The following is a 20,444-nucleotide window of genomic DNA, read 5'->3' on the forward strand; positions in this document are numbered from 1 at the left end:
AAAAACACAGCTTCACCCAGTTCTAAGCAATTATACTGCATTTACTAACCATGTTCTGCCAAAATCTATGTCTCTCCCAGTTCCTCTCCTCTCTCTCCCTGTCCTCATCTTGCAGGTGGTTCCTGCAACACCTGCTGGTCCCATATTTCATGAATTCTGTACTACAGCTCAACTCCATGAACTTCATGCAGCAACATGTTCCTGCCTATACCCTCCCCCCAATGCCTATCTCACTCTCTCTCTCTTTCTCTCGCTCTCTCTCCTACTCTCAACCCAACCGGTCGAGGCAGATGGCCACCCCCCATGAGCCTGGTTCTGCTCGAGGTTTCTGCCTCTTAAAGGAAGTTTTTCCTTGTCACTGTCGCCGTCAACGGGATCTGTTGGGTCTCTAATTTTATAAAGAGTTTGGTCTAGACCTGCTCTATATGTATTGATGTAACTTTGTTATGATTTGGCGCTATACAAATAAATCTGATTTGATTTGATTTGATTTGATATGAAAGGCACTAGCTCATCCAAATTTCCAGGTAAGTATGACCACCATTTCTGACACTGAACATTAAAAAATATGTTGTTTGTGTGCTCAACTGAATGTCGAATCACCCTTCAGTCTGTGAGCTGCTGGTTTGAACACTCCAGTCAGTGATTTGTCTGTTGGCCATCTTGTTTTTGAAAACAGCAGTCCTATATTGGAAGGAAAAGATGGGTTGACCTGCTCTGTACTCTATCCTGATTGAGTGGTATAGTCATAGCTAATAAATCAAGTGACATGGAGGGACATTTTCCCATAGATTGCAATCCAATCTGACTTCTCTTTCCAATTGGCCTGTTGCTACAGATCCAGATTCCTGGGGTCTGTATCACAAAGTCTGATTAACATGCCAAGATTCTCTTTTTCATTATCTGGTTTCACTTACCCAGACCACCACAATCCTGAAAAGTGGGTTCATGAAGTTATGAACTGTTATGAACTCATTAATTGAATCCAGGTTTTGCCCATCTATATCAATGTGCGTTCAGACTGAAGGGGCAGGGCATGGTGTGTATGACCAATTGGAGAACCTTGGAGAGGAAATAAAACTGCATATTTCAATATAGAGGCAAAATCAAAAAAAAATATTTGGACAAAATAATAATACGATGAATCAATAGTTTCAACAAAGACTAACAGTTTAAGCTGCCAGAAGCCACAAAGAATAAAAATCAACGACTTTGTCATTTTCACCACATCAGCAAGATTTATTGTTTGTATGTCCTACAAATTTATGTTTCTGATTTATTTTTTATTGCTTGTTTTCGAGTTTGATCCTCATTTTAGTTCCAACCCCAGTGGAGCACAGCAGATTTGTGACAAAGTCTGGTTACCTTGTCCGGAAAATCAAATGGGTTGATTCAGTCACCTGAATCACCATGAAAAACTTTTCTCACTCCTTCCTCAGAGCTCCTCTCACAGTTCTAACACCAACATCGATGGGCTGGTCTGTGAATGCAGGGGCCATTTTCAAAGATAACTGATTGGTCAGTAGGTGGTCTTACATATCTGCTGCACTCCTATTCTGAACTTAACCTACTCCAGGGCAGGTTAGGCATTCCGCTGAAAAATTACCATGGCAGCGTATCCCAGTTGAAATGAACCCATGTTCTTCAGACTAAAAACTCAGGTTTAACCCTTAAGTTACCTTACTAAACTGAAATCCACCTTTGTGATACGGGCCTCAGGTCCATGTCAATGTGAGGACAATACATCTGATTTTGAATGGATACAGATCTTTGGCTTTATAACTGAAAACTTTGAGTTGTATATCACCATTTTTAACTTTTGATCACCTCTGACTAGTTCGTCTCAATTGTGGTTTGAATTAGCAATTGAGTGTTCATAATGTAGCCAAGTTCTACAAACACCAGCAAAACACCCAGCACACTTTTGTCTTACGAGTTTTATTTGACTTTGAACATGTTGCATCTTATCAGTTTGCCTCTTCTCTGTCTAATTTTCCTCTTTTTACGGGAGCTGTGTGCACACAAAGGCCAGCTCTTGAAATGCATATCTCTTCTTCCTCTGGGGGTCAAATCTGCCTGTTTTCTACATTTGAAGGAGAGACAAAGTAAGAGAGAAAGTAATTATGAAAGTTGAAATTGTGACACACCTAAGCGTCATATGTGAGTCATGCATACAAGACAAGACTGACTTAACTTGTCTATGGGGGGAGAGGAAGAGACAGAAGAAGTTGTGTTTAGGAAAAGGTGGCAGTGCTAGGGAGTTGTGAGAGTTCATTTTGTCAGCATGTACTTACTGCATGTCAAGTAGCTAAAAGTCACAGTGAGAATGAAGACCTCTCACCTCAACACACATTTTATCTGTCACACACTCAAACAAACTCTTATGTAATGATGTGTATGTGCACAGAGTGTTTGCCTGTGTGTGTGTTGCTAGGATTACACATACATGTGCATATATTCAGCCATATGCAAACATATAAATACATTGAATGCCCTCCCACCCTCGCCACTTTTTATTTACAGCTGCATAGCTGCTGCATTATACACATTTACACTCACTCTGACAACACTTTAAGAATAGAAGGCATGAATTGGACGTACACACACACACACACACACTTCTGAGAGTCACAAAAGACAGCTGTAAAAAAGGGGACCAGGAGAAACATAACACACTTGTGCAAAGCGCTCTGGTTACAGGAGAAAAGCGCTCTGGCTCGTAGTTGCCCTCAGGTCCTGTGAATGTAAAGAATTCACAGCAAGGGGTGGAGGGGGAAACTCTTTGCCAGTGCTGCATGTACTTTTGTGCAGATGGTGATATGTGTGACCCACATTCAATCACTCATAAATGTGTGCACCTTAGAGGAAGCTTTAAACCTAATTGACACACACAGATCAACACACAGTTTGATTTCTGATCATTTCTGTAAGCTCACATAAACAGACAAAACTGCATGATTTGACACACATAGAAAGAAGCACAGACACACACACACACACAGACACACACATAGCAGATAAAGTGTCAATCATCCTGTTTCTTCTGTTCTAACAAACTAATATCAGTCATGTATCACAGCTTTTCTAGTCACAAAAAAAGGTCTCAAGCAAGATAAAGAAAAAAAATATGAAATTGATCACCCCCATGGACACATGTTGTGCTTTTTAAAACCTGTTTGTGAGTTGTATGTACATTATGGTTGTAACTATATAGAAACCTCCTTGGGGAAATGAAATAAAGTTCTCACATAGTTACATTTTATGGATTACTAGCCGTTTGCTTTGTGAGGCTCTGTAGCTAGAAATGATCGACCGTTAATTTTGAATCAGTTTTTAATCCATGTGTTTACTTTGCGGTTACTGGATCTTGGTAAATTCCAAGTATATATTTAAAGTGAAAGCTCGATTTACTTGATGTGGGGCTTCTCTAAGGTATTTATCTATGTTCAACTATATATTGCAGTTAAGCAATAGCTCTTTCCTTTAGAGTCACATTTTCCAAGCTGTCGAACCACCGCATTCCTATGAACAAGTTCATCTCCACACTTGTTTCAAACTATGTAAAAAGTACTCTGTTGTTATACATGTTTTGTTTAGCAAAATTTTTGTATACTATCCACCCATTCTTACTTTCTGAGTGAAAAACTATGATCAGGCCTTTGGCCTATCCTCCAGCACTGGACAGTGAAACATTAAAGACCCACAGTTTTTGGGGGTTAACATAAATGTTCTTCACTAGTTGTGCTGTTTGTCCAGGTGCAGCTGGAGGGATTGGCTGTGGTTGTGCTAATGCTAACACTATTGTGTTTATATGTCTTGAAATATATTTATATTTTCTCTGTATATATACATATATTGTTTAGAAGGACAAATGATCCTTGCTATGCCTGATGTTTGTTAATGCAGTTATTGGAGTTTATTAATGGAGTATTAGCAGTTCCATTTTAACACTAGAAAACCGAAGGTTTTCTTACTCCTGCCACAATACCCCGAGGACAGCCAACAGGCTGCTGGCTTAAAGATCATAATTCAGACCAAAAATAAATTATTGTTTCAATTTCAAAATGTCACTGATCATTTTTGCTTACCTTGGTAATGAAATTATGTATACCACAACCACATTAAAAAACAACCATGGTTGGAGTTTGAATTTCATGCATGTGTAAACACATTTACAGCCAATTCAAGATGTTGGAGCACACGGGTCCATTAGCCTACTCGCTGTGGACACCTGCCAGTTGAGGTGCACACTACTCTTCATTCCTACTTTGGGCAAGTGTTTTAACATTCATCAATGTGTCTTATTTTTACTTTAAATACGGTGTTTTTATTTATTTTTTTTATGTTTTGCTCGAAACTCTAGTTGATGCGGCTATGAGCCCATTCAATGGTGCAACTAGCCATATGTCTGTGTTTTACCTAGCTATGTTAACATGCTAATACTATCCAGTGTCGGTGGGTTTGACTCGAATCAACTAATTGTAATTCGTTTTGAAGCCTGGTTCTAGAGGGCTATCAGAAATGGTGAGGTGAGTGACTCGGTGACTCAGTCAGACTTTTTCAGACAACTTCACTCCTGCTCCAGCAAATCGTTGATCTTTTTTTATACATGTCAGGCGCATTAATTGCCTGGCTTGCTGAAATCAAAGGGCATTTGCTTATCCGGCTGAGGCAGCACGTGTGTGCGATCGTTATCACCTTCATTTCGGTCTTCTCAGCGAAGTAGCTACTACTTCCGGTTCAGTTCAGCGGCTCACTTTTTTAACGGTTTAACACATGACCGATGTATAGTTTTTTAGAGGATTAGTGTTGATGATGCAGTCAGTGAATGCTTTGGATGCTGTGAAAAGTCAGTCTTTCGCTATGAATAGGTTATTCTTAGTATGCACAGGTTTTACTGACTTGATATGGCGATACAGCCAGGAACATGGCATTTATTATAACCACAAAACAAACATTATGACTGGTGAGCATCTCTGTACATCCTAAGTATGTTCTGCAGGAAAGATGAAAGAACTGCAATTCAAACAAACTGTGCTATTGAACATGGGAATCATATCAAAATGTCTGTATTTATTATTAATGCATTTCTTCCAATTCATGATTGATATTGTTAATAGATAAGTTAAGAACATAAATTTATCATAAATGAATGCTGTAAAGTGAACTATAACCATTTAACAGTAGTGTAGCATAGAAACTAATCTACATTGATTATATCTAAAATAAGGCAAAAAAAACCCAAAAACATCTCTTTCCTTACTTAACTCAGCTGAGATGTACACTTGTTATTCATGATTTTGTGTATTTGTGTTCACTTGGCAGGTTTAATTCATCTTTCTTATCTTTCTTTAGGTCTCTCTGTGGTCATCAGAAAAAGATGGGACAAGCTAAGAATGTTGTGAATTTAAAAGTGGTGATTAGATCAGTGGTCCCCAACTTTTTTGTGCCATGGACCAGTTTAATGTCAAACAATAATATCATAATAAACCTGAATCCACTGTGCAGTCCTCGTAACATCGCACCAACAACATAACATAGGTAACATCCTCTCTGCCCTCTAACCCCGAAAATAAATGCAGCTTTCTTTTTCATGGAAGTCCTCACTGGGCCTTTTCCCCTTCACAAAGAAACTGTCCTTTCATTTCGCTAGCTTGCGGGCCCGGTTCAAAAGACCCACGGACCCGTATCGGTCCGGGCCCGGGGGTTGGGGGCCGCTGGATTAGATCATCAGGTTGCCACAAAGTGTAGTCAATTCTGACTGTCTGTAATCACAGTTGGTTTCCCTGAGGTGAAGATATGTGTGATTTTTGTCTTCTTTTCTTGTCTCTTTTTTTTTACTTTTGTTTGTCTAGCTTATGTGGCAGTGTAAACGCTGTGGTGCTGAAGTGTCTAGACGCTCAGAACTTCTGAAACATTAAAGACAAAGACATAGTCATTTTGGCTGTGGCCATCATGATAAGTGCATACATCCTGATTGCCCATCCATCAAGACTTGGAATTCACTTTTAACAAACTTGCTCAGTATTAAATGTATTAAAAGTTGAACTACTTATAGGTAAAACATTTAATTAGAATCAACTGGTTTACATTTCAACAATTTAATTGGATTGAAAGAGCACAAAAAAGCTGAAAAAGCATACATAATTTATTTAAGTACATTCAAATGGGTTAGGGTTAAGTATAATTTATTTTAATTTACTTAAAAATTATTAGCTGAGTCAACATAAATACTATATCTAGCTTCAGAGAGGTTATTTTGCGCAAAAACTTGATGAAATAAAATGTTGAAATAAAATGTACATTTGTTCAACAATTGTTGTGAATTGTTCAGTGCACACTAGCTGGAGTCACAGTGTACCCCTCCCTTGCACACTGTGAGCTGGGATTGTCTCCAGCATCCCCCTACGACACAGATAAGCAGTAGAAGATGAATGAATGAATGAGGTAAGAAGTTTGTCTCAACTCATCCACATCATCACCAGTTCCTCACCTCTATTGTCCATCTACAGTGATTAATAAAGTGCTGCTAATGCATGTTCCCAGCATACAAGTTCCCATTACCAGTGGCTTCTGTTCAGCGTGTCGTGGAAAATAGAGTGAAAACACAAGCCTCTTTCATGGAACATATTGAGAAGTTTACTTTTCCTGTGTGTGCATGTGCAGACAAAGAGAGAGTGAGATGTGTCTTCATGCATGTGTGGCGTTGGGGAAAATCTCAGCAGGCATCATGCAGTAGATATTTATACACACTCACACTTGTGGGGGGTAAAAGGAACCATAGCTAATAAATCTCATCTGGACAACTTTTTATGCTACTCAAGTTACCCTCCACTTGACTTTAACCCATTTAGTTCAGGTTTCCAGAACCATTTGGTTATACAGGATTCCAGAAATATCAAGAATCACTATGACTTGCCCTACTCAAATCCATTCATGCCTCAGTTTACCACGCAGGCACCAGAGCAGCTAGTGTGTGCTACACATTCAAGAGCAAAATAATAATAATAATTAACTATTCTGGCCAATTTTACTGCAGATGCCTCCATTATTATACACACGGCGTCTTATCTTGAGCTGGTGCAAAAAGTGAGTCCTTGATGTGTGACAAATTCAGCAAAAGCACAGGAAGTTAAAAGAAATTGAAACTCAGCTAAATTGTTTCCTGCTATGTAATGTAATGTTCAGGCTCCTTATATCGCCTGTGGGCAACAACATGAGAAGGACTGAGCAGTTTAATGAGGACTGTCTTACATCACTAATGCATTCTCTTCCTCGTTCTCTGTGATTTTTATGTCTGAACTTAAACAGAGGGGATTACACCCTTATTTGTGGATAGAGATTTTTAACTTTTCCTGTTTTACTTGACATTTCAGATTTGTGCCAGAACAGCAATCCGTCACGGGAGATATGAAGTTTGCTGCCAATGTGTTCCAATTTAAATAGAAATAGAAGCATTCACAAATAACTGGGGATTATTTTAAAACAACAAAGTGCTAAACAACCCGGAGGAACAACAACAACAACAACAACATAGGATCAGGGAGTCATTGCAATGAGCAGTGACTAGCTGCCCCTGACCAGACACACAAAAATATCACCCTCATCAAACCAGATTCATACACATGGTTGGTTTAATCTTTGTCTGTCTTTGCTGGATCAGAAGACATCTTCCAGCTACAGAATCATCACTGCAATGTTCTGACACAGCACGTCCCTCAGAGCACATTGCCAGTTACAGCCAATAATTAAGTTCATCACCCCCTCAGAGAAAGGCCATAAGGGAGTCTATGACAAATCAAATCTCCTGTAGTTACTTTTAAATACAATTAACCAACCAGTACCAAAAGGAAACAAACTATATTGATGTATCTCTACATCATCTTTTCTCACGACTGAGCATCACTATATAAACAATTCCAACACTGGAAATGAAAGGGCACACTGTCGTGCAGTAAGTGAGTTGAACTCAAGGCTAATGAGCTGTAATTAGCATTTGTCACACCATGGTGAGGTTGTCTTGTCTGGGCTCACTGTCTCGTCATTTCCTGTTTTATTTTGAAATGCCTAACTCCTCTCGTTTCAGAACACTTGCCCTTCCTCATGTCTCCGTGTGTCCTTCTGATTACCGATTGTCTCCACCTGTTCCCCATTTTCCCCCACAGTTCAAATAGCCTGTCTTTCCCTTGTCTTGTGCCAGTGTGTCGTCATTTCATGTCTCACACCAGCGTACGTCCTAGCCACAGTCCTCGTCTCCTTGCGTATACCTTTGATCCTCTACGGAGTGAATTTTTGTTTTAAATTTCTATATCTGAGTTAGCTCATTTTCAACTATAGCTTTTGTGTTTTTCCTCCTCGAGAGTGATTTTGAGTTTTTATACATTTTTATAGAGTTACCTTGATCCTCCGCTTAATAGCGCGAGTGAGTTTTCTTTTGTTTATTCAGGTTTTCCTCCCTCCGGAGAGTTTTGTGTTGTTCCCCTTTTTCCCTCGTGACTCCCCGCTACAGTTAAGGTTTCATAGCCTGGTTTCCTTTATTCACTCGGTCCTGAGGTCATTGATACCAAGAATAAAGTCTGTGACTGACAAAACCTCTGCTCCTGAGTCCTGTGTGAGTCCCAGCCTGACAGCATTAATCCTTGATGAAAATTCAGTTGGAAGTTTATCTACTGCTCAATGTATAATAAAATCCTTAAGCCTGAACAATATCAGCATTAACCACAAAAAGTATGTGCATTGTCGAAATGTACAATTCAACCACCAATTTTTTTATACATATTTATTGGTAAATGGATTAATAAATTAGAAACGTGAAAAGGATATAAAAGAAATCATGAAAAAGTTCTTCAAAAGGAAATGAGCATCTCTTAATTTTACCAAAATTTTTGAGTTGGATAGGGTTAAGTAAAGTGACATTGGATGAAATCACATAACTATATAAATACAAATTAAATAGAAGGGAATATAGAGGAAAGACAATCTAAGGTGAGATTTTTCTTTTAATATATCATTTGGTACGCGATGAGTGATGTGATATTAAATGAAGATAAAATTCGATCAAGTGATATTAAATTGTTTAATAAAACAGAAAGCCAGAATTACATGGGCTGAAACAACGGGGGATTTTGTCTCAGAAATTATGACAGAACATGCACTCTCCTGTGACATGAAATTTCCTGGGCCGTATTTCCATGTGATTAAAATGCTCAGTGTGTTTATTTGCAGGCATTTCATGTGGAAATGTGAATGAGTTTTCTTTGTTTCATCAGTAAATGGCTCTAGCTTCCCTGGTTTGGCCTGAGTTCGGCCCTGTTCCTGGCTGGATGACAATGTCACTGACCTAGTAGAAACACTGCTTAACCTGCCAGTAAGAACAAACGTGCACAAATGCGTGCATGTGCATGCAGAGTACACATACTTGCAGACCAAGGACACAAATACTTGCACAATCCACATGCACACAGTCTTGTTTTCCCCCCTCTTGTTCTCTCTCTCTCTCACACAGTGATCATGTTTAATCAAATAACTACCTGTATCTTGGCCTGAATTCTGTAAGGTTATCATCACCTGGTTGACACGCGCACACACACACCACACATACACACCAACAACAGTGATCACTGCTCACCTGTGGGAATAAACCCTTCTGCACTCTGACGCAAACATGTAATTACATCAAATTTAAACACAGCTGTTGCTTTGGGTTTAAACTTTAGCCAAATATATTTGGAGATCATTTGAGTTAGTCTGCGGGTTTATAAGTGTTTTTTAAATGGATCATCATGTATTCTTCACTTTAAAATTTGTTGGAATGACAAACACTGGAATAAAATTGTATTATACTAGGTGGGTGAAAAAAAGCATTACTTTTTCAGGTGAGCTCAAGACAACAGAAATAATGCAGGGCAGAAGCCAATACATTCCAATAGTCAGATTCATAAAGGCAGTTTTAAATACCTTGTTGATGGTGACACATGGTGTCACAGAGTCAACAACAGCGAACAAGGTCACATCCACCATCACGGGGGGAAAAACATATGTTTTTCATAGGTTAAAAGTCACCAACTCTGAAATACATCATTGTCTGCCAGATCTATGACCACCCTTGACATGGTTTGATTTCACCGTCTTTGTTTTATAGCCACATCTACTTTCAGCCTACAATTAAGTGCACACCAGCTGCAAGATAAAGTATTGATGGAATCATTAAGAATGGCTCCATCAACAATAAATAAGGTCACGGCTTTGGTTCCTAGGCTTAGGGCCTTTCTTTACAGAGTTCTCCCCGTGCTTCAAGTCTAGAGGTGACAGAGACTTTGCGTTGGCTGCCCCTAGGCTCTGGAATAGTCTCCCCCTCCATAATAGATCCTGCCAGACTCTTAAGACCTTTCCTGATAAGTGGTGTTTCGTCCAGTCTGAGCACTGACTGTGGGGGCAGTGGGTTGGGACTTGGCTTGGGAACTGGAGGGTCACTGGTTAACATCCCTCACAGGATAACAAAATGTGAAGCGTGGATTGGTCGATGAAGAGGTGCCAGTCCACCTCTAGGGCACTGCCGAGGTGCCCTTGAGCAAGACACCATCCCCCGAAAAACAACTCTGCTGACCAATGACGGCGATTTTACTCTGGAACTTCTCCACGTTTGCATATTCATATAATATAGGGCCCCTGTGTGTGTGTGTGGTTGTTTGAGGGCCTGCATACATATATACTGTATGTGCTCTGTATGCATGTGTTCTACTTTTCTATCTTCTACTTATTTTGTTATTGACACCGGGTAGTTCGGACCCAAAAGCAGAACACAGGAGAGAGTAGACAGTCGGTTGTGGGGAAGAAAAGCAAGCAGGTACACCAGGGAGCAGACGTGGAGAGCAGATCGGCAACGGGCTCTGACAGGTAATCGCCGGAAACTCATGGCAAAGAACAATCTGGCACGGAGTGAGTGTGGAGCTGGTGAATATACCTGGGTTGATTGCGGGTGATGGGCTGCAGGTGTGGTGTGAATAGTGGAAAGGTACTCTGGTCCATGGTGAGAGACAGGAGCAGACTGTGACAATTATATTTTAACCTGTCTACAGCAGTTTGGTTGACTGCTGTCATTTTAAATGTGCTCTATAAATAAACAGTCCAATATTCAGTCCATCTGCTCCAAGCGGTTTGAGCTCCAAAGTTTCAAAGTTCAACTCTTAGCTCAGTATTTTGGTTTTTAACTTTATTTCAGCACCATCATTGACACTGAGACCTGTTGTCAGTGAGGAAGCTCTGAAATCTTTGCTTGCTGGCTGTTCAGTGCAAAAGCAAAGAGATATATAGCTGGAGCTTTTAGCAGCTAAACAGGCTACTATGTCCCTAGGAAGTGGTGAATACCAAAAATAGAGTCTTTAATTTTCTTTAAAACACACTGTGGTTGGTTCAGGTTTAACAACATAATCTGAATGAGGGTTAAAAAAGACTAATCTACTGTCTATGCATAAAAGTACAAAAGCCTTATAAAACATAATATGGCTTCTGCATGAAAACCCCTGTTGGCACCATATCTGTAGATGTAGTGCAGGATGTTAAGATGAATGAGACAACAAAAAGGTATCACCACTAAAGACCAAAGCTGCATGGCTTTGGGTCCATTATCTAAGCCTTTACTGCAGCTGGAGGACCCTCAAGCCTCTCCTGTAAAACACAAAGGATCACTCATTTATGATTAATGTCAAATTTTGTTTTGTAAAGGGTTAGCATGTGTGATCATTTCCCCACCAATCATATTATATTTTTTCCAACCTTAATGTTTAAAATTCTACTTTCAACAAAACTCATTATTTTTACATACCGTATGTCATTGCCTTTTGCAGTGGATTCCCATGAATCTACAGTTAAAGAATTGCTCAATGTCTCATTATGCATCAACACGCTTGGAGGAACATGAGAGAAAAAAATTTAACCAGTCCAGCAATAATGGTGCCACAGTCTACTCCGCTGCAGTGTATTTAGTGGACTATATATTTACTTTGCACACACACACATACAGCTAAACACTGTACACACAGCACCTCTACCAGGATCCTTGCAACACCTGAGCCCATGTCGAGAGGTAAAGCTTTAAATTTGTTGAGACACTTAATATTCTGTGGCGGGGTGGGATTACAGCGGTATCATTTCCCTCCCATTTAAAGGTTCAGGTCTCAAAGTGTGTTCAACCCTTGTCCCATAAATCCACAAATGGGATGTGGACTCATATTTGCCTTTTTCGCTTTACAGCAGAGTACTTTACCTGAAAATTATAATAAAAAGAATTCGATGTGAGATCAAAAACCCCCAATATGCACTTTGAGATGCTAAAACTAATACATGATTCTTTGTGGGCACATGATCAGTTTTTGAGTTGTTGGTACAGTTGTTGGAGATCATATTTTACTTATTGATTCAAATGTATTCCTTTATTCACCCAATAATAAACTCAAACATTTGGGGAATCTGTTGTCGATGATGAATGATGAATGTTATCGTTGGACTATAACATGAATTGTTATTATCATTCTTATTCACTATTGTCACAATGAATTCATTTTACATTCCTCTTGTATTAATAATGCACTTTAACAGGAGGAGGGGTGATGTCAGTAGGTCAGTACTTAGACTCCTAAATATTAAAGAAGAATATGTTGTAAGCATATTCCACTACAAGTCCCCATTATGCGTGATGCCTACAGGCATAGAGCAATACAATAAAACAAAGAGAGTTCATTCAAAAATGTTATCATTTCAGTTCCATCAGAAACCTTTGAGTTCATGTTTATCAAGTAAAATGTCACACTGCATTTCAGGATCGTTTCTGACATCATAGTCCGACTTATTTCAAACTTCCAAATATCTATGTCAGTCTGCATTCACTCATGAAAAAATGTTAGTTGCGATCCACCACTAGTCAGTCTATCCATCTGTCAAACACATGCTCGGCATCTTCCACTGCTTTTAGAGCAACTACTGGCCTGACCATTACATTTTATAGAGATACTCAAGGTCTCCAGAGGATGAGGGTTGTTCACTTTGAGGACCACTGCATTCTTCATTCATGTCAAAGTTCATCTATGACTAATCCTGGTCATAAAGCCTCAGGTCATTCTTGACATTTCCCCCACTGCAGAGTTGAAAACTGCTACTTGCGTACAAGACATTTCCAAATGCGGAGGTCAGATTGCAATGAAGCCCGCAGTGCTCACATGATGACCTGCTTCAGCTCTGCTCTTGTGCCATCCTAAAGGCAGATTGCCAAGACATTTATTGAGCACATTTAAACCCTCCTGATTTTTCCAAACTCCAAATTACCTTTCTTCTAGATTCACCAATGCAGCAAACTTTACCTTCTGAGCAAAACGTTTCTGTAAGTTGTTTGTTCCACATTGTTGGAGCTGAGGATCATTGCGGAACATTGAATCGAACAACTGTATAAATATCAAGGCAACAACTACACATTAAAATCAAGTCAAATCACTGACAAGCACTGATTAGAAAGTCTTCACATGGTCATTCCAAACACAGTTTGGGCTGAACTGCAGCAGTGCACGAGCCAAGCTATTCCAGTCATTAAAAATGCATCCTGAATAGCTGCCATCACTGCTACTCACATTTTTTTCAGTTTTCATACCGATATCCTGCTATTATTGTACCATATACATTCAACATCTGGTTTCCATTTGTTTTGTGCAGAGAGGATGGTGATTGTGGTTCTTGTAAGACAGTTTTTTGTTTTGTTTTTTTCCTTTGGACTGTGTGTATGTGTGTATGTGTGTGTGTGTGTGTGTGTGTGTGTGTGTGTGTGTGTGTGTGAGAGAGAGAGAGAGAGAGAGAGAGAAAGAGAGCAGAAGAAAAATGACAGTAGTATAATGCCTCTATCCTCTGCTGGCAACTACAAAGAGGAGAAGCAAATCCGATGAAACTATTAATTCAGCAGGGAACAAAAGATACATTCACTTAGATATTTCTTAGCTTTCCTGTCTCCATCTGCTGAACCACGCTGCCATAAAAACACACTCAAACCCACCAAGTTCAGAAGCAAATATACAACAAAAGGAATAAGAAAAACAAAGGCAAAATTATTTATTCACAAGGATTAATTATCTGGTGTTTTATGTAACTATACCCTTTCACATACCTGAATAAGGCCAAACTGCCTCAGAGGAAACAGGACAGGAGATCATGGTCTTACAGATGCCCACCCCAGCCATTCTCACATGCTGGCAAGCCTTGGATTATGAGGGCAGTCTGAATGATTTCAACACTCACCCGTACATGACATGCAGTCTGGTTATTGCGCACTGAAAAAAAGCTCACATTTGACTTCAGAGCTGTAGCTCTGTTCCAGACTTACCACGTTTGGATGTGATAGCATTTTAATAGTAATAAAAATGGTTATAAGATAATACAGAGAGCACATGTCAAAATTACAAAAGCCTTGAGAAAGGCAGCAGAAATACAAAACAAGATAAAAATAAATAGATTCCAAAGAGAAGAAAACCAGAAAAAAACTATAAAAATATGTCATTTTCATGTCATTTATGAAACACTTACATACATGAAAACACTTCAGGGCAGACTAAAACCAGGAAAAGCTCTCTGATGACAGAATGTCTTCAGAACCTGACGGCCATTTTACTAGCCCTGCGCCAAATCTGATAATAGACATTTCATTAGAGACATTTAACTTTGAACATCACTGATGTTTGAACTGAGAACTGCAGACTTTGGTGTATTTAGCGGTAGTTGATAGTGGTGCTGCTTGAGATAGTTCTTTTAGTTCTTTTTGTGTTTGTGCCTCTTTGACACCATGCGGTTAGCCCAGGGGAGTTGGCCTGTGTTGGTGTGTTGATTTTGTTTGAGTATAGGACTGTTCAGGTGAGTTTAGTTGCTGAATCTGCTAGTGTAGCTTGTATTGCCTCCACCTGCTGCACCCTCTATACTTTCATGCCCCCTTCCCGAACCAGGGTCTGTATCCCATCCCTACTTATATCTCCACCCCTTCTATTTCTCTCCCCTACCTGAACCAGGGTCTGTATCCCCAGCCCGCTTTCACTGGTGCTATTGGTGAGAGGTTAGAGTAGTTGACAGTGGTGCTGCTTGAAATAGTTCTCTTTGTGTTTGTGGTTCTTTGACACCATGCAGTTAGCCCAGAGGGGTTGGCCTGTGTTGGTGTGTTGGTTTTGTTTGAGTATAGGACTGTTCAGGTGAGTTTAGTCGCTGAATCTGCTAGTGTAGCTTGTATTGCCTCCACCTCCTGCGCCCTCTATACTTTCATGCCCCCTACCCGAACCAGGGTCTGTATCCCCACCCCGCTTTCACTGGTGCAGTTGGTGAGAGGTCAGAGTAGTTGACAGTCGTGCTGTTTGAGATAGTTGTCTTTGTGTAAGGAGTGGTGATGACTGACATTAGGGGGTGACACTGGGACGCCAGTGTTCAAGGTCTAGCCTTCTGGAGGTGTTGTGGGCCTAACTAGACGAAACAGCGGTGAAAGGAGGTTCCCACCTGATGACCCCAAAGACATGATAGCTATCACCGCTCACTGGAATAGTTGGATATTATCTGTAGGGCACATAGAGCAGGGCAAAAGTTTGTTGCTGGGAAGATAATAACTGAGTCTGGTCCATTTGTTGTCGCACAAGATTATTTTGTTTTTACTGCACCATCACTGCAAATAATACTAATAAATTATATAATAATAACAATAATAATGGTGATGATAATAATAACTTATATTCAATCCTGTCATCAATAAATTGTTTTAATGTATTGCTTTTAACAACTTTGTCTAAAACGTTTCAGTCTTCATTTGGAAGGACATAAAATCAACTCATTCTTTACCCACACAACTAGAAAACAGTTTTTTTTTTTTTTTTTTTTGACATATAGTACCAGTCAAAAGTTGAACACACTTTGTCATCCAAATTATTAGAAAAGTGTGTCTAAACTTTTGACTAGGAAAGACTTCTCAAACCACAACTTCTCCATGATTTTACTTGTTATTTATAGTTTATTTATAGCTTTCAATTTTGTTTCAATACTGCTATAACATTAGCCTTTACAGGAGTGTATTTACCAGTCCAGAAGAAAGAGGTAAGCATCAAACTTCACATTTCCAATGGTAGAAAGAAGCCTAATTGTTAACATATTTTCTAACCAGCTGGACAGCTAGCCCCCAGCCCCGATCATAACCTCTAGTGTAAATCCATCAATGGCCAAAGCTGACAAATTGTAAAAATGGACCATTTAAACCTGTGGAGGACTCAGACTCAGGGCACATTGAGTTCATCACAAAATGCAGCATTTGACTTGCTTGATTAAATATTGCCACTGAACATTATCCAAACATGATCTAAGTCTCACGATGCTTTCATGTCAAACAGAGATGTGCAACATTATTCAAGGTGAGGCCATTACCTAGTGTGCATGGCACACTCTTGGCTTAGCTACATGCACAAATTTTCCAATTTGTGTAACTAAATTAATCCCAAATCACAGGGCTTCTTCCTCACACATCCCAAAGCCTTGTGTTATTGACAATAAAGACTGTTTGTGTCAATGTCCTAATGACCAAGAGGTTTAGAATGTGATTGCAACATCCAGGATTCAAGTCAAAGTGACCTTCAGCAGAATCTTGTGCGTCACTGAATTTGTTGAGCCATCAGATCTGGTTGTAGCAGGTAGTAATACAAGGTTACAAAAATTCTATTGATTCCTCATACTGAGACTCTGCATCATGCAAAGCAATGCACCCTTAGGGTTTGATTTGAAAAGAGGATTAAGGTCAGCATGAAGAGAGGTATATACACTTCCAGTAAAAAATTGGACACACTTTCTCATTCAAATGAATAGGAAAGTGTGTCACATTTAAAGACCAGGTCTTGTGCATTAATAATCTTTAACTAGCCATCCTCTGTTGTTTTCCTTGATTTCTGTCTCCTGCTTATATAACTTAAGCTCCCCTCTGTTGCCAGAATTCACGTCATAGCTTGTCTAGACGTGGCGTACCCAGCATGCTCTCTCACATAAATTGCTCTCTTTCGAAATGTAGTTCACTGGTAACTTACCTTTTGTTTGACTTTGTTTGTTCGTGGTGTTCTGTGCAAATGAGAATTTGTCTTTTACCAGGCCAGGATTCATCAATCATTCAGCAGCTCTGTATTGTGTAACAGATACCATAAAACCAACATCAGAGCAAGACAATGAGAAAAATCTAAATGATTTGAGGCCGCTCCACTGTTTATTTGTTAGCTTGGTTGGTTTGCTATTATCACCTGCGTGTTGCATTGAAGCTATACTTGGAAGTGCTTTGATGAGAAGAAAATTCAGCCTTGCAGTGAAAGCTTTGGTAACATCTGTGAGGGATTTAAAATGGTAATGGCCATACAAGAGCTCTGCACTTTTCTCTATTTTTCTGCACAAAATAATACCATGTTCTCCCTAAATCTCTCTCTCTGCGGGTTCCTCTCCACTCTATCCCCCTACCTCATCCTGCAGGTGAGGAATCATCTCTACCCCATGTTCCTGCAACGCCTGCTGCTCCCACATCGTCATGAACTCCATACAGCATCATTTTCATGAACTTCATGCAGCATCATGTTCCTGCCTACACCTGCTTGAATATCCCCTCCTCCTGTTCTCATTCTCTCCCTACTCTACCCAACTACTCTACCGAACTCTCTCTCTCTCTCTCTCCCTCTCTCAATCCTACTGGTCGAGGCAAATGGCCGCACCCCCAGGCCTGGTTCTGCCCAAGGTTTCTGCCTCTTAAAGGAAGTTTTTCCTTGCCACTGTCGCCAAGTGCTTCCTCATGGTGGGATCTGTTGGGTCTCTTTAAATAAATTTATAAATAATTTGGTCTAGACCTGCTCTATATGTAAAGTGCCTTGATGTAACTTTGTTATGATTTGGTGCTATACAAATAAATTTGATGTGAACTTTCCAGGACCCAATGTAATATAATGTAGTAAAATATATATATAATGCATTGCAATAAATGTATATAATGTGGTTATAATATAATGTAATAAATGCAGTATAAATAATTATAATATAATGACTAACTCTCCACTGTGCGCTACAATACCGATGGTGTTTGCAACATATCTTTGTCCTTATCAGTACACACAGATCTTGCATCTAATGATGCTGCTTTACTATGCAATTACCTTCTGTCTATTTACAATGTAAACTCTGGCTTTTAATTACTTTTTGTGCAGTTTGCTTTATAATCTGTTCATCTTCATTTTCTCCATGTCTGACCATTTTATTTCTTCCCTACTGGACTGTCTTTGAGTCATTTTGGCATATCCCCAGATCGCAGTAATTAGGTTAGTGCAATGTAATTCTAACTGATGGAACCGGTTTTCAGAGCCATGGAAATGAAACTAATGCTTTAATCATTTACAGTTTAACTTTACTTTCTAATCTAATTGATTCTTTAAAGATTTTTTAATTACAAATATATGTGGAGATTTTAAAGATGTCAAATCTTGGCTGCAAATAGCTGATTTATCAAAAGATGACTGTAGGAATGAACTGAAAAAATCCACGATCAGCTTTCTTTTTACCTCATGACATCGCCATGTTTGACTGCATTAAAGAAAGAAAGAAATATGTCAATAAAAAACTAACTCAGTGGGGCAAAGTTAATGGTTGTTCCTCTGATATTTTGGCTATTGACAAGGGAGCCCCTCAAAGTTCTATTTTAGGTTCTCTGCTATTTACAATATATATAAATGATTTGGGTAAAAATGCCAAATTTTCATTTTCATGCAGATGACAACGTCATTTTTAATGCTGTTAGAGTACTTCGTTGAAGGCAGTGGACTGCCTCAAGTGCAAGGAAAAGTCTTGCACTTGAGGCTTGTGTTTAATGCAATGCTCTAAATGAAAAGAAAAAGCCAGTTGTCCTGCTGTTTGGAGGTATCATGGAGTTAAAATTGAGATTATTTCTCCTTTTAAATATCTTGTTTTAGATGTCAGCTTTACTTTTTAAACTCACATTGAAAATCTGGCCAAGAAACAAAAAATAACATTGGGCTGTTCTTTTATTTCTAAAGAAAGGGCTTGTTGCTGCAACATTTTTGCAATTGCAATGGAGACATATTGTACATGAATGTCAGTGCCACCTCATAACACGTGATGGATACTGTGTACCATACAGCTTTAAGATTTATTACTGGTTGCAAATTTAGTAACATATCACTGCACACTGTATTCTAAGATCGATTGGCTGTCCCTGTCTGCTCGTAGGCTTCTTCACTGATACATGCTTGTCTATAAAATTGGATGACTACCTCCACACCTTTGTTTTTACCTTACATTCACACATAACCAATCTCACAATCAGCGAACCCAGGACCCTCTCTCTGACTCAGTCCCCAGATCTTGCACTGTGCATCTGCCTTGTAAAATAAAGGTTAAATAATTGAAAATAAATAAATAAATACAATTACATTGTATTACAGGTGTGACATTTCTTACCATCTTCACTGCCCCACAGCAATTTTCTAAACAAAATGGTATACATGTTTTCACCATTGGAGCTTTCAGTTGTGGAGCAGACAGGATGGATGAATTAATGCAGTATTTATCTTTTCAATATTCAAAAACACAAAACAACACTGGCTTTAATTATTGAACTGTTTTGTCTTGTTTCATTATCATATTGTCAGAAACATGTTGGAGAGACCTGACTCGATGTTTCTGACTGTTTCTTGTTTTTGTTTCTATGTGTTGCATTAATTGAAGAGGGTTTTCCTTTACACAACAAAAACTCAAGTGCTCTGCCATGCATCCTCAGTTTGATGTACAATGGAGTCTAAATTGCTTAGCTGAATCACAGATATTTGCATCCAACTATCAGCTCCTGCGATGCCCCGTAGTTCTTTCCAATCTGGCTCTATAGAAATTCTATTTGTGATTACCTCCCCTCTCTCTGAGGCGTGCTGTTGGAGGCACCCTGCAGGCCATGTCTGAGGGTGTCTGGGACCAAGTGGTGGACCACAGACCAAACCTGCCAAACCATTGTAATGTTAAATCAACCACTGCATTCCTTGCACTGCAATACAAGCACTGAGCTGTGCTTGGAAAGTTACCGACTTGGGGCCCACGATTTCCCAAAAGCTCCTTGGACTTCAGATAATAGCAGGTCTGTAAAACTAATAGATAAAGACTATCTTTGAGAGAGAGAGAGTGCAGAGAGTACTCTAGGATAACACTAGCAGGCATCAGTTTGGGATACAAACCAAATCTTTGCAATGACTCACCAATCTCTATGCATTCTGGGTGTAAGGACACAAAAACATATGTATGCACCAAGGTTTTAGAGTAGTCCAACATTCAATTGGGTACACTTCTCTCAGTGTAATTTGACATCAGTTTCGCAACATTTTCAAAAAAAATAAATTGTGTTAATCCCTCCTGAGTGCTTA

At 39.3% G+C, this 20,444-nt stretch overlaps 1 protein-coding gene across 1 annotated transcript in view; it reads left to right on the plus strand.

Annotated features, from left to right (window-relative positions):
* The window catches only part of LOC115045710 (copine-9-like), a 50,706-nt gene that overhangs the window by 12,475 nt on the left and 17,787 nt on the right, over positions 1 to 20,444 (plus strand). The gene's annotated exons all lie outside the window — the stretch shown is intronic.

Source organism: Echeneis naucrates, chromosome 7 (genome assembly GCF_900963305.1).
Source record: "Echeneis naucrates chromosome 7, fEcheNa1.1, whole genome shotgun sequence".
Taxonomy (NCBI): Eukaryota; Metazoa; Chordata; class Actinopteri; order Carangiformes; family Echeneidae; genus Echeneis; species Echeneis naucrates.